The 20,379-nt window shown below is 55.7% G+C and overlaps 1 protein-coding gene across 1 annotated transcript in view; it reads left to right on the top strand.

The window, feature by feature from the left end:
- Positions 1 to 1,102: 1,102 nt before the first annotated feature.
- Positions 1,103 to 20,379, top strand: part of CTNNBIP1 (catenin beta interacting protein 1) — a 43,400-nt gene continuing 24,123 nt past the window's right edge. Inside the window, exon 1 of the mRNA XM_045859779.1 lies at positions 1,103 to 1,290. The gene's annotated coding sequence lies outside the window, so the exon portion shown is untranslated. The remainder of the gene's footprint in view (positions 1,291 to 20,379) is intronic.

Raw genomic sequence — 20,379 nt, 5'->3', positions numbered from 1 at the left:
GCTGGGGGAGTGCGAGAGGCAACCGATCTATGTCTCTCTTGCACACCGATGTTTCCCTCCCTGTCTTTCTCTCCCTCCCTTCCCCTCTCTCTCTAAAAAAATGAATAAAATCTTTTTTTTTAAAAAAAGGAATGTGGGTGTTCAAAGCAATTCACATTTTGCCTGTAGAGTTGTTTCTCCCTGTACTGTCTCCAGAGAGTGCCAGATAGCAGACTCAGACTTTCTATAGAAACATTCTGATCAAAGAGCCCTTTCCTCGACAAAAATGCACCCACTGGTATTGGTAAATGCACACGATATTCTAAGTTTATTCTAAGTTTAGCGGACCCACGGAGGCCCATTCCTGGGCTCTCTGGGCTCCGCGGATTCAAGAGCGGGCCTAACTGCTTCAAAGGTAGTTCCCAGCTCCAAGATTCAGCAAGACCACGCCTCTAAGTGTCTTGCAACCTCGTCCTTTCAGATTTTTCAGGGGCCCTGGGTGTTACCAGTCTCACCAAGGATTCCGCCCGGACTGGCAGTTCCCGTTTTTAAAACACAGACCCGTGTATAGGAGAGGCCATTATGTTTACGGGATCACTGTGCTCCGGGAGCAGCTAACGACAGGCAAAGTTGCTGTACCTTACTTAGCGACAGCTCCATCCTTAACCCGGGCTCCGCCCTCAGGCCACCTCCCCCTCCGAATGCCCGCCCCTTCTCTCCAGCCCACCAAGGGTCTCGCCCCTAACCCTTTGCTCTCGGAGCTGCTCAGCCACAACCCGCGACCCTGCTCCTTCTGCCTTCTCGTGGCCCCGCCCCGGAGCCCATGGTCTCCCCGCCCCATTTCTCGAGGTGCCCAATAAACGTCCCTGGGAGACCCGCAGCTCCCGCCCCTCAGCAGGAAGCCCCGCCTCACAGGCCAATTTGACCAATGATGATCCCCGCGCGCACCAGGGCCCCGCCCCTAACAGGTCCCGCCCCTGGGACCCAGCCCTCCGCGGCCCCCTCCATTCTGCGGGGCGTTGCCGTGGTCGTGCCTCCGCCGCCCGCTCGGAGCCAGATGCCGCCCCCTTCGCCGGTCCCACCCACGGCGGTCTGGCGCCTCCCTCCCTCCCCGCCGCGGTGACTCACGGAGCAGGAGGCGGAGGCTGAGGTGGCCGCTCCCGCTGCTGCTGCTCCTGCTCCTGCTGCTGCTGCTCCTGCTGCTGCTGCCGCCACCGCGGCTGTTTGGGGTGATCGCGCCCCGGAACAGGCCGCCGCGCGCCGTGCACGGCCCCGCAGCCCCCGCCGGCCCGGCCGGGTCGGGCGGCCCAGGTAAGCGCCGAGGCCAGCCCTAGCCCGTAGCTCCTGGGCCCGCGCCGCGCCTGAGCTCGGGGGAGCTGCCGGCCCTTTGTCTCCCGGGGAGGGGCAGCGGAGGGCACCCCCGACCCAGCGCGGACCCACCGGCTGGGCCCCCGGCGCGGCTCCCTGGTCTTGGCCAGGCCTCCTCGCCCCGCCGGGCTGCCTCTGCCTTCAGTCTCTCTCCTGCCCCCGCCGAAGACCACCCTACAGGGTCCTCACCTTCTCCGGGGAATCGCCTCCACAGGTGTCCGAGCCACCCACGCTGTAGCTCGCCGCACCGCGTCTGCATGGTTGTCATCATCTGTCAGCATTCAGGGTCCTGCGTCCTCTTGTCTCTTGCCTCACCTGAGCCCCACTCCCAGCATCCTGACCCTGTGGATAGAGAGCTCCTCCATATTTCCCCAAACTAAATGCTGCCAAGATCTGGCCGCTGGGCTGCCCTTCCTCTCTCTAGTTTGATTGAACTGCCTTCTCCCGACTCCACCTCTCTGCGCGAGTGCTACTGGAAGGTACACATTGTAGGCACATGTCTCATCTGCATGGCCAGCTGTTACGTGAGCCTGCAAAATTAACCACTTGGCGCCCAAACGACACTTCTCCCCTCCTTTTCATCACCCCCCACCCCAACCACCTTCCTTGTTCTTGAACCTGGTAATCAAGACACATAGCTCTGGACACCCAACCTGTTAGGCCCCACGTACCTCCCTCTGTCTTGCGTGCCAAACTTGTCCGAGCAGTGCCTGCTGTCAGGTTAGCCCCTGGGAAGGCCGAGGAGGCCTGTGCGTGCAGCGAAACAGTCGATAAATAATGAGATGTGTGTCTTGTGGCACCTTCTATCTGAGGATCTAAGTATGCTGTAGCTGTTAGTTATGTTGTCTCCTGCCACTCAGAACTTAGGGAAGTGTGCCTGGCTGACTGTCGGATAAACTGAGGCACGGGTTGTGTTGGTAAGGGACCTGGATGCAAGTTGGAGTTTGTTCTGAGGTTCTGTTCCCAAGTGCCTTGACTCTTAGCTTCCTGCTACAACTGCTGGGCTGTAGTTCCTGCCTTTTGATTGTAAATGACACTGATCTTTTGGACCATTAAAGTATCCAGAGATAACAAGTTTCCTCTGTTTTTTTTTTAATTGATTTTAGAGGAAGAGAGGGACAGAAACATCAGTTTGCTGTTCTACTTATTTATGCATTCATTGGTTGTTTTATGTATGTGTCCTGACCAGGGATCAAACCCATAACCTTGGCACGTGTAGATGACACTCTAACCAACTGAGCTACCTGGCCAGGGCCCAAGGTTCCTCTGATTTAAAGCAGGACTTTGGATGATAAGTAAAGGTGCCAGCTGTTAAATGTTAGGGTGTCATTCATGGTTTCCTGGTGGAGTTTGTGGTCCTTGTAAATACAAGCTGCCTCTATGGGATGGAGATTCATTCATTCAATAGTGAACGCTTACTAGGCAGCAGGCACCCTGCCGAGCACCAGGACCACAGTGGTGAAGGTAGACACAGCCCCCGCGCTCCTGTAATGGCCGTTCTAAAGAGGAGGGCATAAGCAAATAAGCAGACAATGTAATTTCAGTAGCGGTAAGTGCTGTGAAGGTGGGATAACCCGTCTGGACTATATTCCAAATGCAGTTAGAAACCGTTGGAGGATTTTCAGCAGAGAGGTGATAAGATCTAAGTTTAAGTTCTCCAAGATCGTTCTGGCTGCCACATCGTGACGGGGTTGTGCAGAGCAAACACAGAAGCAGGGGTGCCAGTTGGGGGACAGACGATTGCAGCTGCCTGGCAGGAGGTGATGGAGGCTGGGAGGGCCCGCGTGGAAACAGTAGAACTGAAGACGTGGGTGGAACCAGTCTGCCCCCCTGGGAGAGGCTGGGAGCTGCACAGCAAAACTTCAGGGAACACCGACTGAGGTTTCTGTGTCTAGCAGAGAATTTCTAGACCTGACCGTGCCCAAGTTGAGCTCAGCAAACCTTAACTCAGCACCTGTCGTGAGCCAGGTACTGTGCTAGACTCTAGGGGTACGGACGTGCACAAGGGGAATAGGGAGCAGTCCCCCAGTTATAACAGCGTGTTCACAGAAGGGTCACTTCCTCCTTGGAAGAGGGTTTGCGGGTGTAAAAACCAGTTAGAAGCAGAGGAGGGCAGAGCACGCTAGGCTTTGCTCCCACACCTAGCTGCAGTATTTGAATGAGAGCATGATCGCCCTTCTGCTGCTGTGAGATGTTTCCCAAAGATACTGGAACTATTCTCAGGTAGGAGAACATGAACAAGTTCAGTGACCATGAACTTGAACCATTAGCCAGAATAAAACTTGACCTCCATGCTCCTCTAAATCCATGCCTTCAGGACACATCAGAACTAGAAGACCTGGGGGTTATGTAGGCCGGCCCCTCTTTAGTGGTTGGCCACCTGTGGCCCCTGGAGGCTGCATAACTCTTGAAATCCCATAGCAGTTTGTGCATTTTCTTATGGCGCTCGCCACTTTCTGCCTCTGTCTCAGCCCCGTGGGTATGTGCACGGCCCTAAGCTGTCTGAGGCCAGGACCTCTGTTGGGAGAGTTCGTGTCTGTGTCCCTCACAAGCACACGGACTGGTGTCCTGTACAAAGAGTAAACTCGTCACGTATCTGTTGACGTGCCTGGGTGTCTCACAGCACCTAAAGCTGGCAGCCAGGAATGCTGACCCTTGTCTTCCCGTGTCTTTTCATCAGACCGAGCTCGCTCTCAGATTCCTCCTCTCCGGCATGCGGCCCGGGTGAACCCCGCGGCCTGCGTCTGTCTCGCGGAGCTCCCAGAACAGGGCACCCCTTCCTCGGTGGCCCTCTCTCCCGCCCCGCCTGCAAGCGACAGCGGCTGGGTTTGGGTCTCGGTTCTGCCGTCATGAGCAGTGTGACCTTCAGCGAGTAACTTATAACCCCTCTGCGCCTCAGTGTCCCCGTCTATAAAATAATAACACTTCAGGAATTTGTTGGGAAGATTACATTAAGTAAATACCTATCAGATGCTTAGAACCCCACCGAGCACTGAGCACCTCCTTGGTTGAAGCAGCAGCTACTATTACACCATTATTTATTTATCTTATCTCCCAACAGAATCGAAGCTCTTTGAGGGCAGAGATTTTGTCTTTTTTTTTTTTTTTTGTCTACTGTTACAGTTCAGTGCCTGAACTTTGTAGGCACTCAGTAAATATTTGTTAAATCGAGTGACTTATCGAACACCTACCGAGTGCCAGGAGCTGTTGTAGGTGCTGGGGATATAGCCAAGAACGAGATGGATAAGATACACGGTCTAAAGAGGTTTACATCGTAGATCACAGGTGGCAAACCCAAGGCCCTCGGGCCGAACCCGGCCCTCCACGTTGTTTTATCCGGCCTGGCACCTTGTTTCTACCCGGCGGCCGTGCTGAGCTCTCGCTGAGCTGTGAAGCAGCAGTTACGTGTACACAGTCCTAAATTACATTCGGCCCTTTGAAGGCCACCGCGAGGCTGGTGCGGCCCCCGGTGACAATGAGGTTGACACCCCCATTGTAGTGAGTGAGACACAGTAAACAAGTGGACTCACGGGCAGAATAACACGGAGCGGTGGGAAGAGACCCAGGGAGACCGAAACAGGGCCATGAGACGGACAGCGACTGGGCGTGACTTCAGCTGCCTCTGGGGAGGTGACTTGGAACGGGGACCCAGTGGACGCGCAGAGGGGACAGCAGGAGCCATGAGCCCGGCTGGGGCTGGGACGAGGCGGGCAAGGAGTTGGAAGGGGCCGGATCTGTGGCTACAGGGAGGGGTTAGGATTTTACTCTTTAATTCTGAACAGTGGGAGGTCCCTGTGCGGGAACTTTTCCTGGTGGGCCGTCCTGGGAGGAAGAGCAGTGAGGGGGCGCTCCTCGTCCTGGGAGGAGGGCTTCTGGAGGCCAGGAGGCCAGCAGTGTTGCGCTTATCCCTGTCAGGCTCCTCATTTTCCTGGCCGAGGCACCCAGAAGATTTGGGGACGCCGACCAGGTTAGCGAAGGGGCAGGTGTGGGTCTGTGTGTCCTGCGGACTCCACTGAGCCCTCTTCCCCCTGAGCACATATGCAATCAGTGACCATTTCTTGGGTTGAATGCGTGAGCCTCGCCAGCCCTTAGCATCTTGTCCTGTGTTCTCTGCTCCTCTGCGTGAGTTCAAGCTTCTCATCTTGGCGTCGGGTCTAAGGTAACCTTGGAGTTTTGCTGTCATTCTTCAGATGTGCACCAAGGACACCGACATACAAATCTGTCACGGTGTCTCTGTCGGGGGTACACCGGCATCGACTGGGCAGCTTTCCTTACTCCCCGCCCCGCACCCTTCTCTTCTGGCTGTTGAGTATCACCAGGTCCTCTGTAGAGAGTCGGGCCACAGTGTCACTATTGACCCCGTGGTCAGGAACACAGTGACCCCTGGAAAGCACTGGCTGCCTTCAGTGTGAGCTGGGCAGTCGGGCAGCTCAGCCGAGCACGCGGAGAAATGGCCTTGCACACCCAGGGCTCCAGCTCACCGGGGGTCCAGGGTTGGCCTCCTAAGACGCGGTGCAGTTGGCCAGCCAGCTCATCACAGCCTCACTCAGGCATCCCCTTGTCGGGCAGTGTCCACGGCGCCGCTTGCTCTTAACCTTGAGAGGCCCGCAGAGGATCGTGGGAATGAAATAGGACTTCCGTGTTGTCAGTCACTTACGGGGTCCCAGGGCATTTCGTCAGCAGGACCCGAAACGCCCGGGAGTCACATGTCATCTGAAGCCTTGTAAAAACCAGACAGAGTGGGCGCGACCTTTTTCGCCCGTAACTGGTTTTTTAATTACAAGAGTGATGTGTACTCATTTAGAAAATGCGAAGATGAATGATAATGGCCTTTCACGTACACAGTGCCCGTTTGGCCCTCCCGTCGTTTCCGAGGTACACTCCACTGCTACCGTGTCGCGCACGCAGACCCCGAGGCCTGGAAAGGTTAGGTGACTTACAGAGGCCAAGCTGGTCGGGAGCGGAGTCAGATTCGAACTGAGGAAGTACACGTGGCTCCTGGGCGTGAGCTCTGGGCATTATGCTAGAGCCTGCTTCTTCGCAGAAACAATAGAGGAGAAGAAGAAGAGAAAAAAAAACTCCCCCCGGCCCCGCGTGGGCGGCGTGGGTAGGGGCCAGAGTTAGCTCCCTGGCCTCGGCGAAGAGCTCGAATCCTACGCCCTTTCCCTTTCCCCGTCGCTTCTGACCTTGGGCAAGCTCATTAACCTCCCTTTGCCTTACTTTCCCCAACTGTAAATAGGGATAATGATACCTGTACCTTCATAGCTCGCAGGGGCATTATGATGTTTGAGCCAAAGTGCTTTTGAACTTCTTTTATGAAAGAGCGCTGGGCACCAACCGCTGTTATGCTCGGTTATTAAAGACCTATTATGCCCCGATCCTCCCTGAAGCCTTGTTAAAGGGCAAGACAACAGCCCGCAGAGGGAAGGGTGGCCTTCCGGGATGCCCGTAGCTGGACCGAGACTTTGTTTTCCTCCTTCTGAAGTGCCCTAACAATTGAGTCACGACTGTTTCTCCGTTCTCCGTGGCCGTGCTCTGTGTACCGCGCGAGCTTCTGGAAGCAGGTGCGTCTGATCGCAACCCCACCGAGGACACAGCACAGCCAGGAAGGGGTTAAAGGGCTTGGGTGCTGAGCCTGCCCAGGGTGTCGTTATAATAAGCCGAGAACACAGAGATACCAAGAAGTGATGGCCGCCTTCCATTTCCCCTTCGTTTTTCTCCTCCCTTCTAATGATTCATTAATTCAATTAATAAATATTTACTGGGCTTTTATTACAGTCTGGGTCCCACTGGGAATTCTGTGGCAAGCAGGGTAAAAATAATCCTTCCCTTATAAGTCTAGCGCCACGAGGCTTATTATCTAGTTGGAGTCATGTGAATAAGGGGGGAAAAAAAACTGTTGGGGAGTGTTTTGAACCCCGGGAGGAGAGTCAGGATATGATTTCCAGATGTGCACGCCGGCCCCCAGGGGCCCCTGCCCGTGGAGGGCGGTGGGGTGGAGAGCGGTAGGGTGGAGGGCTGCGCCGGCTTCCCAGAAGAGCTAGGGGGGTGTTCATAGGCTGGAGCCCGCCTGCGCCACGGTCAACAAAAGCAGCTCTTGGTGTGGGCATCTTTAGAAACAATTAGCACCTGGTGGTGGTGGTGGTGGTGGTTAGCAAGAACTTCATTTCCATGCCCGGCCTTGACCCTTGGTTGCTGGAGTTCAAGTCAGGGAGAGTTCCAGATCAGGGCGGTGGGCTCTTCCCAAAGCTTTTTGAAGTTATGCCCCCAGGCCAGTGCCTTTCTTACGAAACGCCTGCCAGGCCCGGTCTCTCTGGAATGCTCTCTCTGCCCGCGAGGTCTCCCTCTGCCCGCTGTGGAAGACAGGCCGATGGCAGCCAGCGGGCTGTGGAGCTGGCTGGCTGCCGGGTGCTCGCCGCCCTGCTCACGGGGTTCCTGAAACTCCGGTGCCTGTGGACGCCTCAGTCCTCGGGGTCCCTTCAGAGAGCAAGGTCAGGGAGGCCCAGCCATTCACAAGAAATCACAGTGTTCCTGTCTCCCTCCAGGCAGGGCAGGGGTGGCGAGGGCCAAGGGCGGGCAGGGCCACCTGCCCACGGTCGGAGTGAGAGGAAGGGGCCAGAACAGTAACCTCCCCCGGGGGCTGCTGCCTTCCTGGTGCTAGGCTGCTCCCCCACTCACTGAGCACCTGCTTGGGAGGAAACGGCCGGCTCCACAAGGAGACCAGGTCACTCAGTGTCCCTGGACTTCTGCGAGCGTGGTCGGAGCCCACGGGGACGCCAGTGCAGCCCGGAGAGAGTGACCCACTTTCACATCCTCTCCCACGTGCAGGAGAGCTGGGTGGGAGGCTTTTGGAGACCAGCTCCAATTAAGGTTTCTTCAGGCCGGAGTACCTCCTGAGTACCCAGCCCACATGTTTCCTGCTGTGGGATTCTGTGGTCCGTGTCCCTGAACTGGAAACACCCCCCGGGGCAGATGGAGGTGCCTCCTTGTTGTTCTGCAGTTCGCAGGGACTCTGCACGGGGGAGCTTCCTGCGGAGATGAGGGACCCCTGTGGGCCCAAACACCCCTCACGGTGGGAGCCCCACCCTTGTCCTTCCTGTGAAATCTCCAGGCAGACCAGGGACTCCCGTTCCCAGCACAGGAGCCAGCCTTGACCTCCCCGCCCAGACCAAGGCCTCACAACCCCAGGCAGCCCAGGCTTCCGAGAGACCCCTCCCGACCCTCAAGTCACAGAATGTCCTTCTGCTGCAGGAAGGGGAAGTCGACACGTTCCAGACGCTGTAGGTTTCCTCCACTCTCTGCAGGTAGAGGACACGTGCACGACTCTCCATTTGCGACGTTATGTTTCTCCTGTGTCATTGGGGGCGCGGGGGAGGGGGGGTGGTCAGCTCCGGCGAGCTCCGTCCAGGCTGATTTAAATCCGTGAAGCAGGGAGTAGTGCCAGGATGATTTGCGGATTTTAGGCTGGTGAAGTAGGCCTGAGCCCCTGGATGACCCAATCTTATTTACAAAGGAAGGAGCAGGAGGAGGGGTAGGGAAGCGGCTACGGTGAGCTGTGGCCAGGGTGAGCTCCCCCACTGAGGTGGAGGCTGGTCAGCAACACCCCCGCTGCCCACCACCACTGTGTCTGTCCCCGCTGTGGGCACTGCACGGTGGCCTTTCAAGGCCAAGGGTGCTCCTCTGGCCGATTGTTGAAGTTTCAGGAAGACAGGGGTGCCAGTGATTTTTTCTGGAGGACGTGGTGGGCCTTACTGGCCAGCGCACCAGCCCTGGGGGCGTCTGTCCGTGGCCCGGTTTTGCTTTCCTTCACGGAGCAGCCTCCCAGAGCTTATCCTGGGACGCCGCCGAGAGGAGTTGGCCAGAACAGGTGTCCCTCCTCCCACCTGGGGTGAGGCTGCGGTTGCCACCCGAGAGGCAGCCTGTCCCCATCGCCTTGCATTTGCTCCAGGTGTTGGCTGCCTGCCCTCACGTTCTGTGTCCCGGAGGAGAAGAGGTTTCTTACGCCTGTGAGCGATGATGGTGCCCAACACCAGGCACCGCACTGGACCGGCCGGACCACCCAGAGGAAGGGCCTGCTTTCTCCGGTTCTCATAGTCTGGCCCCATTCCACTCCCTGTGGAAACGTGCCCATACGTGGCACAGACTTCGAGAGGCTCCGGGGTGCCCCGGCAGGTGTGGCCCGGTTGGTTGGAGCACCGTCCCGTGCGCTGGAAGGTTGTGGGTCATTCCCAATCCGGGCACATACCTGGGCTGCGGGTTTGGTCCCTGGGCGAGGTTCCTACAAGAGGCAACAGATCGATGTTTCTCTCTCTCTCTCTCTCCCTGCCTCTCTCTCTCTCTCTCTAAAAGCAATGAAAATATGTCCTCAGGTGAGGATTACGGTAAAAACTACGTCTTCCTTCTTCCCTGGATTCCCGTCCCCAAAAGAGACCGCTGTTAGCCAACCAGTGTCTTGTGCAGCTTAACCAGAGACATTCTGCCCGTGGGCAGGTGCACCACACACACGTGTGGTCACACACAGGCCTGCCACGTGCTTTTTTTAATGCTGTGACACCCAGTGTTCTGCACTTACTTTTTTCACTTCACGACAAACACTGGAACTCCGCATAACCACCACCCCCCTCATTAGGCTGATATCTCTGGAGCTCTTCCTGCATGCTGGCTATTGTTGAAAGCACTTTATTCCCTGACTGGCGTTGCTCAGTGGATTGAGCTCGGGCAGTGAACCAAAGTGTCGCAGGTTCGATTCCCAGTCAGGGCACGGCCCCCAGCAACCGCACATTGTGCCACCTCTGTCCCATGTCTCCCCCTACTGTGGGGAGAGGAGGGCATGTCTACTTTTTATCCTGAGTCGTTTGAAAGTAAGTTGCAGATAGATATCACGACCCTTGGCTAAGGGTCGCATTACGTATCTATGCGTATCTTGCAGGCCATGGCCCCCAGCAACCGCAAATTGATGTTTCTCTTTCTCTCTCTCCCTCCCTTACCTCTCTAAAAAATAAATAAATAAAATCTTAAAAAAAAAAAAAGCGCTTTACTTATATCAGCTCACTCACCCCTCCCAGCAAGCTTATGAAGTAAGTGCTGTTATTGTCGACAAGTTTGCAGGTGGGTAAACTGAAGCACCGAGAGGTTGAGTTACTCGTCTAAGGTCACGTAGAGCTTCCTCACTCATTTTAGTTGTTCCATGGCATTCTTTTGAGTGGTTAATTTTTTTCTAAACCAGTCTCCTGCTGGTGAGCGTTTAAGTCTTTTGTTACTATTAACAAGGAATATTCTACATCTATCTTCATGCATTGTGGGTACGCGTATCTGTAGGATAAATTCCTACAGGATGAATGTTTGGCGTAAAGTGTACATCTGTTTCGATTTTTAGTATTGCCAAATTGCCCTTCATGGAGGTACTAACATTTTACATACCCACTAAAATTGTACGAGAATACCTATTCCCCCCATACCTTGGCAGAAGTTGTGAAACTTTCTGATGGCTGCTAATTGAATTGGTGAAAAGTGGTATATTAATATCATTTTAATGTGCAATTTCCTTATGAGGAAATAAAGTATCATTTCATATCTTTAAGGGCCATTAATGAGCAATCTGTTATATTGTTCACCCATTTCTTTCTTGGCTTGGCAGTCTTTTTTTCTTATTGATCTACAGCTATTCTTTATATATTAAGGAAGTTTGTCCTAAAGCTGTGGTATATGTTACACATATTTTCACAATTTGTTATTGTTCTTTTGATTATATTGTTTTTTCCCCAGACAGAGCATTTGCTTTTTATATAATCAGATTTGTAAATCTTTGATCACTTCTAGGTTTTATTTCATGTTGTTTTCCTCTCCCACTATTTTCTTCCCTGTGTTTTCTTCTAACAGACTTAATCTCTCTCCTCTGCACTTAAAAACGCTCCCCACAAGCCGGCATCACACCCAGCACCCCCGGATTGCCACACATTGCCACTGCGCGGCGGGGGGGGGGACCCCTTCCGCCCAACCGTGGGGCGCTGACAACAGCTGTGGCAGCTTCTTGCCATGATGGTTAACCTTACTCTAACTCCAAGGAACAATTAGACCAATCCAGATTGTGAGACATCCTAAAGACAATGGTCCGGAACTGTAAAACACGTTCCTGTGGTAACAGACAAAGAAAAGCTGGGGAAGCATTCTGGGCTAAAGGAGGTGAAAGAGCACAGGAAGCACATGCAACGGAGCACCCCGCTTGGATCCCGAATTAGAAACCGGTCAAGGCCAAAGCGAGGGGAGTGGGGCTTGGGGGCATTTGGAGACGGGCTGTACATCCGAGACCACCACTGGGTCAGTGTTAAATTCCTTGGGGGCGGAAATAGCTCTGTAGGAGAACGGCCTTAAGAGATACGTAATGGGACCCTTAACCAAGGGTTGTGATATCTATCTGCAACTTACTTTTCAACGGCTCAGGATGAAAAGCAGACACGCCCTCCTCTCCCCACAGTAGGGGGAGACACGGGGACAGAGGTGGCACAATGCTAGCAGCGGGGGGGGCCCTCTGGGCAGGTACTGGGATGTTCCTCATGCTGTTCTTTCAGCTTTCCTGTGGCTTTGAAGCTTTTCAAAATAAAAAGGTGAGGAGGGAAAAAAAAAAAAAAACCAGCTTTGTTCCATCTGGAATTTATTTTGGTCTCGGTCCCCTTGGCTGTGCCTGGCCCCCCTGGGCGATGGTCTTGGGTTTCTGGTGCCTTGCCCCTTCTCTTCCACAGTCGGCTGTTTCCTTCCTCTGAGGGATTTCTATTTTGGGTGAGCTATTCTTTCTTGGATCTGGAAGTTTTTGTGATCGAGCCTCTTTCTGGCAGACACAGGACTTTTCTAGAAGCAGGTAAGAGCCGGCGTGCGGCGGTGCCGGTGTTTTGGCCGTGTTTTGTTCTTCGAGCTGCCATCGTGTGTTCCGGGTGCATGCACAAGGGAGCCCAGCTCTCTGAGGCTTGGACAAAGTCGTCACCCTCGGCAGTAGCGTCACGCCGACGTGTCGTGGAAGTAACCTCGCTCTCGGCGAACCCTGATATGTGTATCAGCTTTCTGCTCGCAGGTAAGGGTTTTCGCGAGAGGTCAGGCTCTGCTTGGGCTCTGTGGGCGTGGGCTCGTCGGAGACTCCCGGGTTTCACTTTACGAGGTGCGACAGTTTTTGGGTGAGTCTTTCGGCCAGGGGCGCGCTAACAGGCCAGTTCTGCCAGGAGCTTTGCTGTTGCCTTTCTGTGGCTTGGTGACTAATGGTTTTGTGGCCGCGGGAACCGGGACGTCATTACAAATGGATGACAGGGGTTTGGCTCCCGAACTGGGTTATCTGGGTGTGCCCCGTCTGGGTGTTTATGCCTACACCCATTGGGAATGGGGACAGTCTCTTGGAGCCCTCACCCGGCCCCTGTGGCCTCCGTCTCATTCCTGTCCACACGTCTGAGCTTTTGCACAGTGGCCCCAGGGTGGGGGGGAGCAGGGGGGGTGGCAACTTCCTGTCCAAGCGGCTGAAGGTGGGTTCCTGCTGTACTAGGGGCTGTGTTTTCCCCTCTCCTGAGAGCAGCGTGTGGATTTTCTCTGGTCACCCCTCCCCCCACCTGCTGCCGCCACCGCCCTTGCCTTCAGACTGGACGAGTTCAGTGACCCCGCGGGACTTCTCGTCCTCAGGCTGCTGCCCCAGCGAGTTGATGGGACAAATGCACGTGGGGTCTGGAGTTGTCTTTGTGTGAAATGTTTTTGACTCTGATCAGCAGCCTGCTCAACATCGAGGAAGGAAGGAAACTGAGTCTTCAGCAGCCTCTTAGGGGAGGTTTCCTCCTTCCTTGCATTATTTGTGTTTGGAGGGAGCTGGGGGCGGGGTGGGGGCGGGGAGGGAAGGTCAGGCCTGCGTGGTGGGCAGAGCGGAGTCATCTGGACAAACCGCGTGAGTGGCTGCCGTGCGGTGCGAGTGTGACGAACCCCGAGATCTGCAGCGACAGCATGGGTATTTTTCAAGGCAAACAAACATGCCTAAATTCTTATGCAAATGAGCACATACCTGTATGTTTCCTATAGGAAGAGGAGGCAGGAACCCTAAAACCTATTTTCCTAAGAGTTTATGGAAGTTTCACCCAGGAGACCACACCTGGAGCCTGTTGGCTGGGCCCCGAGGACAGCCGGCCCCAGAGCTGGGCCGTGCGCAGGGGGCGGCTCTGGGGGCCACGTGGCTGGGGGCTGAGGGGTGACGAGCTCTCGCCCTGCACGCAGCCCACTGGTGGAATGACCTACTTCTCGCACTGGGAAGCTGGAAGTCTTCCTGGCCCGGGGATTCCGAGGGCTGCAGTGAACCGGGTGCAGGAGGCTTATTTATTTGACCCAGTTCTAGGAGACTTCAGTGCAGGAAGAGCGGGGGCCGGGGAAGAGCCAGGGAGGGCAGCGACTCCTGGGCGGGCCGGCCTGCTGCTGCTGGGCACCGGGAGGGCCGGGCGGGCCGTGCCCGGGCCTGCCTCTGAGGACGAGGCTTGTCCCTGCGAGAACGAGGGTGGTGTGAGCGTGTCCATGTGGCTCTCAGTGGAGGGACCTTCTGCAGCTCCTGGGAAAGAAACAGCACTCTGTCGCTCCCCCCACCCCTTGCTGTTTAAAAACAAACAAACAAACAAACAAATACATTTTAAATCCCCCAATCTGATTAAAATGTTTTGGGGTGACCCCGCAGGGTTTGACACAGCTCTGGGTAGCGGGGTTGAGGGTGCTTCTGTGGGCTGAAGTGAACGTTGTCGCCTCTTCCTCAGTGGGGCGGGGGGCGGGGTGACCCCAGGTCTGGGAAGCCTCCTGGCCAGGCTGCTTCCCTGGGATTATTGAGCTTGGAACTTGTCCTTCCGGCCTCAAGCCGGCATCCACTAAGTGCCTTAGAACACGGACCGACAGTGCACACTGAGTGTTCCCCGGGTGAGGGGAGAGGGGCGGTCGGCATGCTGGGGCGCTCAGGTGCCGATCTAGGTCACAGGAGAGAAAAAGGGTCCTTCTGCTACCAGCTCGCAGGAGTGGGCTTCCGACACCGCCAGGTGCCCAGCCCGGAGCCGCCTGCGCAGGACCAGGACGGGGGTGCAGTGCTTTCATCCGTTTACAGATCGATGCGGGCTCTGGAGTCCGCCTTCCGCAGCCCCAGGGAACCTGCCGGAGGCCGAAGGCCAGGAGTCAGACCTAATCGGGACCATCCGGAGCCGGCTTTTCGGGGCTCTCTGGTTCCAACCTCAGGTCTCAGGCTCCCCCTCGGCCAGCACTCAGGGCTCCAGCTGTTCTCCGGGAACAAAAAAGAATCCTTTTTTAAAGTAGGTCAAAAGATGTCCCTTCTGTCCTTGTTCCCCCACCGTGCAAAGAGGAGAGAAAACCTCCACCTGCATGTCCCTTGGTCAGAACCGTGGAGCAAGTGACTTAACTTGCCCAGGGTGGGGAGCACCCGCGGCCACCACAGCGGCTTCCTCCGGCTCCACGTCCCCTTCCTGTTGGTGCTGTCCTGCGTGGCGCTGTCCTGAGTGCTGCTGTCGTGGGCACTGCCGGGCGCCGGCCCGCCCGGTGCTCCCTCTCAGCAGCGAGAGGTGGGTCTCACCCAGTTCCAGACTCAGAGACGGTGAGAGCTGGGTAGGTTTTTCTACAAATCGGGCCAAAATCACAGAGGAATTTTTTTAAACTAGAAGAAGTTCTAAACAGATGCCTCGCACCACCAACCCAGCTGCACCAACCTCACGTACTACGTGCAGACGAACTCCTCCAGTACCCCCACCGCCCCGAGTCTCAGATTCTCAGAGGGAAGGATGTTCCGAGGCCGGGAAGCATCCTTCCTCCCTTCGTGCTCCCCGGGAGTCCACCCCAGATGGGACCACAGCTCTGTGTCACCTGTCTGCGTCCTTCAGCCCACAGACCCGCAGGCTGCTCGAGGGGCCACGAAAATACTGGGGGCCTGGAAAAAAAAGCCTGTCAGTGCCCTCCCTCTCCGCGTAGGAGTTACGTGGGAACTCTACTCGCTGAGATGCGGTCCATTTTCATCTGTCTCTGAGACGAAGGCCGCCTGGGCTCCGCGGGCTTCCAGGTGGGAGGTGGGAACAGATGCGCAGACACCCAGGTGCCGTGTCAGGGCCGTGCTGTGGGTGGAGGAAATTTGGGCGGCTGTGCAAACACAGCCGCTTCTAGGGTGCCCGGAGAAGGTGAGGACAGAGCTGTGAACAGCCAGCAGGGACGGGCGTTCCAGGACCAGGAACCAGCAGACTCGAAGGCCCAGAGGGGTTGGAGGAGCCCGGTGCAGCTGGTCACTCTGAGGTGACCACGAGCAGGGTTTTTCTCCCCTGTGCTAGGGACACGGGGGCCTGACAGCTCCTGTGGTGGGCACTGTCCTGTGCATCACACGATGTTTAGCAGCATTCCTGGTCCCTACCCCGTAGCAGCCTCCCAATCACAACGGTCAGAAATGTTTCCAGGCATCGCCGAATGCCCCCGACTGAGTCACCGCCGTGCAGGCAACGTGGTGGGCAGCCGGGGTCTGACCGCCTGCTCCCGCGCCAGCGCGAAGCAGAGGGAGCTCCTTCTTCTCGCTTCCTGTCCGTGTGCGGGTCCTGGGGGGGCCCTTTGGTGTGTGTGACGTGCCTGCAGTGGGGCCCTGGGCAGGAGCCACGTGTCAGCCTCGCTCAGAGAGGCGTCACACCACGGAAGGAGGACGCACCCCCGGGCCCTCGCGGTGCCTCCAGGGGCCCCCGTCCAGCCTGCCTTCGGGTGTCCGTGTGGATACCTTCCCCGTGGCCATCAGAACCGCTGGGCAGGACGGCCACGCCCTGCTCGCTCTGGGGCCATTTTGCATCAGCTCAGGAGGATCTGATGCTAAGGCTTCGAGAACTTCCCTTGAAGGGCCTTCATCAGAGGGGCTGACATCTGGCGCAGAACACGCCACACCGCCCTGAAGGGGCAGGTGGGAACTCTGAGGGTAATGGTTGAGGGTAATTTCAGGGTAATTACCGAGCGTTCTGGAATCTGTCCTGGGCCCGCAGACCTGCGGCCGGAGCCGACAAGGGCCCGCCTATATTTGGGCTTCACAGCTGCTCCCCACTTGTGGAGGGCTGGCCCTGGCCGGCGGGGGCAGCGGGGCGGGTTGCAGACGGAGCTCCCCGCACATCCAGAGGCCGCCGGAGAGCAGCTGCCGGCCCCTCTCACCACCCCGCCTCCCTCCCCAGCGGCTTTTTAATGTTCTCCTGACTTAATTTTTTAAAAAAGATTTTATGTATTTATTTCCAGACAGAGGGGAAGGGAGAGAGAAAGAGATGGAGAGAAACATCATTGTGTGGTTGCCTCTCGCACACCCCAGGCATGTGACCTGACTGGGAATCGAACCTGCGACCCTTTGGCTCCCAGGCCAGCGCTCAGTCCACTGAGCCGCACCAGCCAAGGCCTGACTTAATTTTGATTTCAAATCGACAGCAAGGTTGAAACAGTGCGGCCAACGCTCCTAATTCCGCCTTTTACCTGGATTCGCCGCGAACGTGGTGCCGTGTTTGCTCGTGATTCTCTGTCTCGAAGCACATTCACAATTGCTTCTTTCCTGAGCCACGCGAGAGTTGAGTTGCAAGCATCGAGGCGTTTTACCCTTAAATACTTCAGGCTGTATCTCTGAAGAACGGGATATTTTCCAATAGGATCACAACAGAATCATCATACTCAACGCATATGCCATTGACACGACACGATTGCCTCATAGATGAATACTTCCTGTTACGTTTTCTGCAGTTGCCCAATAGTGGCCCCTGGGACCCCTGCCCCTCTCCCGCCCCCTGGGTCCCGTTCGTTGGATTTAGCTGATATTGCTGCCTTAGCTCACTTTCTGATTGCCAGTAGTCTGGGGCTCTGGCTTTCTTTGTTTCTGTAAACTGAATTTTCATTAAAAAATTTTTCTTAAGATTTTATTTTTTTTGAGAGAGGGGAAGGGCGGGAGAAAGAGAGGGAGAGAAACATCCATGTGAGAGAGAATCCCCAGTTGGCTGCCTCTCTCACACACACCAGCGGGAAACCGATCCTGCAACCGAGGCATGTGCCCCGACCGGGAATCGAACTGGGGACCTTTCGCTCTGCGGGACAGTGCCCAACCAACTGAGCCATGCTGGTCAGGGAGGATTTTCATTTTAATTTCAATTAAAAAGGCTAATGCATCTGTGAATTTCTGAGCCCCTAGGGGCTAACAGGATGGAGCAAGAGTGTGGATTCGAATACAGGCTCCGTCACTTGTGAGCGCCGTGGCCTTGGAGAGGTTATTTACCTTCCCTGAGCCTCGGTCTACTGGTCTTTAAAATGGGAACAGTTCTTACCTTGCAGACTTGTTGTGAGGACGCTGTGCCCAGCCCTTAAAGAATGCTCAGCCCCCACAGTGATTACCACTGCCTGGCCCCAGAGAGCGGGAAGGAGCTCTGGATCAGGTCTGAACTGGGGTTGGCGACCTCAGGACAAATGCCTTTTTCCCAAGGTCATCCCCCAAGAATGGTGCTGCATCCTGCAAACACCCTGACTCACAGAGCCGGCGTGCGACCTGCGACCTGCTTTGCTCGTGCTGCCGGCGCGTGGTTCGAGAATGCCGGGCCTGCCTCTGGGCTGAGGAGGCTGAGTTGTGGAATTTATTAATTAAGGCAGCTGCTCACGAGGCCCGAGAGTCCTGGAGGCTGCAGTTTAATTACTCAGAGCGGAACTTGTGGAGATTCTCTCTGGTGCCCCAGTTTCGATGCCGCTAGGGGACCTGAGGTGGCGCCCGCAGTGGGTCTCCCAGCCAGCGCCGCAGGTCAGGCCTCAGTCTCGCCTCCCTCTCCCGGGCTCTCTGAGCTCCTTTCTGTCCGCTCGGTTGTGTGCTGGCGGGCAGGGGAAGAGCTCGGCCGGTTCGGGTTCGACTCCCGCGCCAGGCGCGGAGAAGGCCCCACTAGCTGGGTGGTCTCAGGCGAGTTACTCTCTGCATCCCTGTGTCTTCACCTGGAAAAGCTTGTAGCACAGACGGAACGGATTCCCATGAATCCGCAGGCTAGAATCATTGGCCTGGCCAACAGTAAGCTAGAAAACGTGCCAGCTGCTTCTTCACAGCAGCGGGCACAACCAGGAACGACTTTGCCTCTTCGGGGACACGTGACAACATCTTGGAGACACGTTTGTTTGGTGGTGTCCGTGTCAGAACGTCCCAATCTGTAGAGAATTTTTATAAAAATGTATCTGAGCCAAACAGAGGGAGACACGCCTGGAAGCAAGAGCTCAACGGCCTGGGAAAAACGCTTCCGAGAGTAACAGTCTGCAGTTTACTTTGCGCTTTTGGAACTGAGGAGGGAACGCCAGCAGGGCTGCACGTGCATGTGGGAGAAAGCAAGGTGGGGACTGGAGTACAGGACAGTCCCCAGATCCTGCGCTTTCTTGAGGGGGGGTGTGACCTAGACACACAGAAACACTGGACAGGGCTCGCTCGAGGCCAAGACAAACTGAAGAAGCTATAACTTCCCGCCGTGACCTGTCCATTTAGGAATTTATGACCAGATCCCCCTGGGTGCTTACGCGCCTTAGAACCCCCTTTTCAGCCTCAGTTGTTGCAACCAGGGAGGTGGTGCTGCCGGCATCTACGTCACACACTGCTTAACGACGGAGTGCAGTCTGCATCCGTGGGAGATCCGATTGCGCAAATATCAGAGTGCACTTACGCAAACCTAGATGGTCCAGCCTACTAACCCCCTGGGCTATAGGGCTAAATGGTGTAGCCCATTGCCCTGGAGGGGAGGAAAAACAATTTTCCCTCTACCCTTCTGGGTTCTTGGCTGAGACATCCCTGTAACAAAAAACAGACTAACAAGAAAAAGCCCTGGCTGGTGTGGTCCAGTGGGTTGGCCGCCAGCCTGTGAACCGAGGGGTCGCTGGTTCAATTCCCAGTCAGGGCACATGCCTGGGTTGTGGGCTGGGTCCCCAGTAGGGGGCGTGTGAGAAGCAACCCATCAATGTATCTCTTGCACATTGATGTTTCTCTCCCTTTCTCCCTCCCTTCCCTTCTCTCCAAAAGTAAAAATCCTTTTTTTTAAAGAAGGAAAACAAACACATTTAATAACATGTATGTTTCCTGTCTACGTGGGAGAGACCTAGGAAAGCTGAGTAACTTATCAAATGGTGGGAGCCACCACGTACAATACCACCTTCAGCTGAAGACCAAGGAAGGTGTCGGCAGTGGGGGTGTCAGTCGTGGAGGTGACCAGGAGGAGCGCAGCAAACTGGGCTCAGGTCGCCCTGCAGGTTCAAGTCCCCTGCACGGATAAGACTTTCCGGAGAGAAGGTCATCCCCTCTTCCTGGTACCAATGGAGATTTCCCTCACAAATAACTGTAAATGTATTTTGTAAAGAGTAACTTCAACTTCTACTTGGCTTCCAGAATTTCTCCCATGTTTGCCATTTCTTAAAATGAATCAGCCTGAAATAACCCTTATGCCAAACAGACATAGGGATTTGGGGGTGACAGACACCACCCCCCTCCCCGCCCCGCAGCTCCCAGGCTGCAGACCTGTTGCCAGCAGGTCACTGCTCTGAGTACGGCAGGCATTTGTGACGCCGTGGTATTTGTGTGATTACAAGGGCTACAGCATCCCCAGACGATAGGGAATTTTTTAGCTTCGTTATACCCTTATGGGACTGTGTCGTATCTGGGCCTGGTGTTGACCGCAACACGACTGTATCAGGTAGGGCCCAGGGGTGCTGCCAGATACCCTACCCCGCAGACCGGCGTCCAGCCCAAAACGTCAGCAGTGCCAGAGGCTGAGAAACCAGGATTCGGGGCAGCGTACGGAAAGCGTGGCGCTGAGGTCCTGTGCCCCGCCCCCCCACCACCCCACCCCAGTAGCTCTTCACCCCTCATTATTCCTCCCAGTTAGTGGGGAGCCGATGGGTGAGCTGGGAGAGGAGAAGGCAAAGCAAGGTGGGCTATCTTAAACCTTTGGATTCTTATTGTTTGTTCCGTTTTACCCCCATCCTGTAACAAAAACATCTTTCACTCGTATGGTCTGTGCTGCCTTCTGC

Source organism: Phyllostomus hastatus, unplaced genomic scaffold, assembly GCF_019186645.2.
Source record: "Phyllostomus hastatus isolate PE091 unplaced genomic scaffold, TTU_PhHast_1.1 phas_scaffold_182, whole genome shotgun sequence".
NCBI classification, from domain to species: domain Eukaryota; kingdom Metazoa; phylum Chordata; class Mammalia; order Chiroptera; family Phyllostomidae; genus Phyllostomus; species Phyllostomus hastatus.
Note: the sequence above shows the minus strand (reverse complement) of the source record. Positions and strands in the feature narration are given on the sequence as shown.